Genomic DNA, 5,120 nt, shown 5'->3' on the forward strand with positions numbered 1-5,120 from the left:
AGTTCAATTCAGCTTTATATGTATAAAACATCTGTTACAATCAAGGTTGTCTCCAGGAGCTCTAAACAAAGCCAGAACAATTAAGGGGGCCAAAGAAAAACAGAGGAAGAGGCCCACACAGCATGTATGCTAATCTATTAGTCATAGTTTGTTGTCACTGAAGATCTAAAACTGAGTCAGAGGTCTGTGCGCAGCAATGGAGTCAGTGTCACCTGTAAATGTGGAAGAAAGGGTGTTAATGGCATGAAGGTGGCTTACAAACGGGGAGAGGAGGTGAAAATATGCCACCATGAGTGGTTGTATCCTGTAAACTAGCAGCCCCGGCTGACATCAGCATGACCAGGAAGTTATTAGAAACTAAGAGAGTGACCCATTTGTATCTGCTGTTGCATCCAGGAGAAATGAGTGTCAGCCTCCAGCTTACAGACTGCAAAATTTGCCTTCAATTGTGACTCGCGAGTGCAAATGTAAACATGTCAATGTGCGTATGTCGGTGTGAACTGAGCTATAAACTGTTAAATTGAACCCAAATATTGTGCATACAGATGGAAGCAAAACTCATACACAGAGCTTCATGGACCGAGAAGATGCATTATTCATTCTTACAGATGATTGTGGGTTAGTATGCACCAAATTTAGAATCATTTACATATAAAAAGGTTTTCTTTTATCATGTACAGATGCGTGATGCCACATCCATGTATCCATATCGCAAAATCCGAGAACAGCTGCTATGAGACAGATGTGATGATGACATTTGTGGAATTCAGGAGGGTTGCATTAATTCACCCACTGAGGACTTGATTTAAGTGACCGTGCTGTCATTTAGTATGCAGCGGAGGTGATTCTGAGCAATGTGAAGCCTCTTAAGTGTTACATGCTCTCATCTCCATACCTTTCATCCAGGTGCTTACTTCCCTCACTCCTCAATCTATCGCTGCATCTCCCTCCGTCTATCTCGATCTCTTGTTGCAAGCTGGATCCTCTCCAGGGAGATGTATTGCTTTAGGTGGTACAAGAAACTATTTATTGTGTTCTTTTGTCTTTATCTTTCTCCTCATCCGTCACTTTTTTTTTAACTTGATGAAAAAGATCCGGTGAAGCCATGCAGGCATTCACATTTCCTTCGTTTTTCACTGAGCTCCAAAAAGCCTCTGAATGAAGCAACACATGACGAGCAGAAACACTCTTACTCCCCTCCAGATAATGACAAATTAACCGTGCACTTGTCCTTGCAGCAATGCAAGGCAACAAAATAATCTCAAGTCTGCATTCGTTTTGGTCTGCTGCCGTTTAGATTGGCTGCGTTGCTAAAAACAACTCGGGGTTTTTGCCCACAAATGGCTTTGCGAGTCTGTCGACGAAGAAAGGGCACTGACGAACTTCAGTTTGTTCTTGAAGTTGTCATATTGAAATTTGGCACCTTAAATATACAAATAATTTGATCAAAGAATATTTATATATTTTTCTTTTGTGTCAGAAACCAGGTCAGAAGAATTTGTTTTAAACATACTTGACATGTTTTGGCTTCTTTTGTCCATCTTAAAGTGATTTCTCATTAAAGAGACATAAACTCCCCCATTATTAGTCTTTTGTCTTGTATACAAAAAGGTTTAAATTTCTTTTCATTCTGAGCAACAATTCTAATTACAAAATCAAGACTGCTGAATCTTTAGTTTTTTTAAAAAAAATCCATCCATCCATCCATCCATCCATCCATCCATCCATCCATCCATCCATCCATCCATCCATCCATCCATCCATCCATCCATCCATCCATCCATCCATCCATCCACCTGGAGGATCTACTCTGCCATGTTTGGCTCTTTCTCCACATGGACTCATGCGGGCCAGAAGAAAGAGGCTGTTCCCCTAAACAACAGTGGCAGCTCATGACCTGTAAATACAGGACAGGATAGAGATCTCAAGAATCTCCAGAAACAGGGAAGCTGTTTTTGCTGTGATAAGACAAACTGTGAAACAGACTAGCCTGAGATTTTAGAAATGATAGGAGACAAACGTCTCGTCTGTCCTGTCTTCAGGCCACGTAAGTCATTAGATAATCCCAGATAACGTTTCATTAAGTTGGTGCACTCTTACGGTGTTGCTGACAATTATTTTCTCCACTCATTATCACAGTTCCAACATCTTTAGTTTAATATTAAATAGGCCAGAGGGTTTTTTTGTCAGCCTTTATATTTTGAGATTAATAAGAGCTTATTCCCTGGATGTGAGCTCACACAAAGTTCAAAAAGACGGACTCCACTCTCTTTACCGTGGCTGTATGAGTCACTGAAAGTTTTTGTGGTGAGGTGTCCCGTGTTGTCCTGTTTACCTTTGCTCTCTCCATTGTTGTCTTTACTGTTCCAGCTCCCAGCGGGTACACAACGTGGTGTTTAATCTGATCCTGCTGAAGCTTGACGACTGCATTGTTTGTGTTTTGCCATCCCGTCACGGTATAACCATTAATCCCAGGGTCAAAGGGAAGTTATTTTGGGATGTCCTTTGCCCTAGAACGCTGTCACACACATAGTCTTTTAAGTCTTTCAATGTGAGAACTAGAAAAATACTAACATTGCTTTTTGGTGGAACTTCCATCTATAAATCTCTTTTGCACTTGATATATGGAAGGTGGCGTGAGTGATGTTAGACAGATTCAAGCCTGTTTAGACATGTAGATGACTACGCACATCAATGTTCCCTTTACAATGTCTCAGAGTCAGATCCCGTCTCCTGCTGTCGTTATCTTCAGATGTCAGCTGGATCAGCTCCTGCCACATCAACCTTTGCATCTCCCCTGTGATCACTGCCCTATTGACGTCAATGCTGTTTTCAGCCTGGATGGGGAACAGAAGCCACGGTGGAGCAACACACTCATCGGACATCTTGACCATGAAATTCGAGGGTTTGGGTCCTAGTAGACATCTTGTATGTATGCTCAGAAGACAGTTTATAAAGATAATAAAAAACAAAGCCTGTTTAAAGGTCATGTGCGCCTTAGTTCTGGCTGAGATTTCTGCTTTTCTGCAACTCTTTGACGCTGTCGTTTATATTGTAATTCCACCAGGCAACTAACTGGTTCTTTTCCCAACTGTGACTCAGGATGGAAAAATCCTGCTCTCATGTTCTTTGCGGTATTTTCTTAAGTAAGAACACAAGTTAGTCAGCATAATTACTCTTAAAATTGAGAGTAATGGCTGCATTTAAAGTGGAAATAAGGGATCATTTCCGTGGTATTTTTTTTCTTCTTCTTTCTTACATGCAGCCTTAAATTTGAATAAGCTAAATGTTCAGGCTAGATTAAACCATTTTTTTTTATTTTTAAAAAATAGTTATTTCAATGGTTCTATTTTAGATCATTTACTTGCACTGCCCTTGAGAGAGTTGGGCAGAGTTCAAAGGCTCCTACATCTGACCTTTTATGTATTAATTAATGAAGTAATCATTATCTTGGCATTCGAAGTGGCCATTAAAACCATCTGTTAACTAACGGTGTACATAGAATTAACAGAATAATGCTAATAATCGAGATGCTGCCGCAAGACGACTGCTTTTTCTCCCTCCAAGGAAGCAGACAGCCTGTCTGAACTTGCTTCTATGGCTAAAGGAAAGTCAAATGTTACTGGAAAGCTCCTGCAGGCTGTCTGGCTGTACAGACTTCAACTTAATTCTTTTTTTGGCATGCAAACAGACAAACATAAAAAATAACCCGTCGGATGACTTTCAGTTTTATTTCTGCAGACACTTTTTATATTTCATTCACCGGGCCAGTCATGAAGACAGCAGTGTTTTTATTTTTAGTTTTTAATCTCAGAATAAGGCAAACAGCACATTCATTACAAGAAGTAAAGAGCTCTCCTTTCTGGAACCAAGTCCGGGGCTTCTTGGACTTCCAATAATGTCCCAGTGTGGTAATAATGGTAAGCACACATGTGGACCTGTTTACAAGTTGCCATATATCCCCATTGCTTTTGGCTTGTACCGAGATAAATGTGCAAAATGACCGAGATTATCCTGTTTTTCCAGCATCGTGTTTTTTTTGTCACTCTTGAGATGAACTGCTGGAGAACATCCACATTTGTCCTCTGATGAAATAGTAAGAAGGTTTGTGATGAATTGCCGTCAGCTACGATTGGATAATGGTCTGGTGTGCGACCAGTATAAATAGTGTTTCTTACTGACTTGTCTTACCAGAAACAGGGAGGGAGTATTTCCCAACAATCATCAACTGAACCACACGCAGTTTCGTAAAAGTGGATCCAAATCACAAAATAGCTAAAAGAAAATAGTGCATGGCGTTTCCTTCCTGGAATTACCTCTAAATGACTCCCTTCTTTAATAAACCCGATAGAGACCGTTAGGCTATCTTAAGCTAAAACTTTTCAATGTTTTGCAGACAACAGCCAATCAGAGCCCAGTCGGTGGCGTCCTCAATTGAAAAGGGAGTTGTAAATCAGGGGGTGCAAAGTGGACAAGGGTCACAGTTTAAACGATCTCACTCCAACATTGACCTAAACTGAGAAATACTCACCAGAGAGGCTGTGTCAACAGTAGAAAGTAGGTAATACATTTAATTCAAGTGGTTTAAGGTGGGGTTTTGGGTTCACGGTCCCTCTTTAGATTTCTTGACCAAACCAACTTGCTTGCAGTTATGGTTAAAACTAAGTACATGAAACAGTTTAATAAATCGAGAACCTTGTAGACAAACAAATCAAAATAAGTTGAGCACAATTCAAAACATTTCTTGAAAACCCACAGTACTAACCCTAACCCTGACAATATATTTTAGCACGATGTTTAACAACACAGCTCTAAAAAGATAGACAGATGATCGGGGGAAAAAAATTCTCTTTTTCGTTCTCACTGTTGAGCCAAGTCCAACAGAAGATCTGGATCTGGTCCGTGGCAGTCACCCTTCCCAGTACTCCCTCTGCAGCTCTCCCAGGTCCTCCCAGGCTGATATATTGCTCTCAGAATTTTACAGGGATATTGGGGAGGGTCTGGCCTTTCCAGATAACGCCAGGTAACGCTGATATCATCAGCTCATGTCAAGAAGTTAAAACGAATATCTTTGGCTACCTCTTTAAAATCAACAGACGTTGCTGTGGAGCTGCAGACTT

Source organism: Takifugu flavidus, chromosome 7, assembly GCF_003711565.1.
Source record: "Takifugu flavidus isolate HTHZ2018 chromosome 7, ASM371156v2, whole genome shotgun sequence".
Lineage (NCBI taxonomy): Eukaryota > Metazoa > Chordata > Actinopteri > Tetraodontiformes > Tetraodontidae > Takifugu > Takifugu flavidus.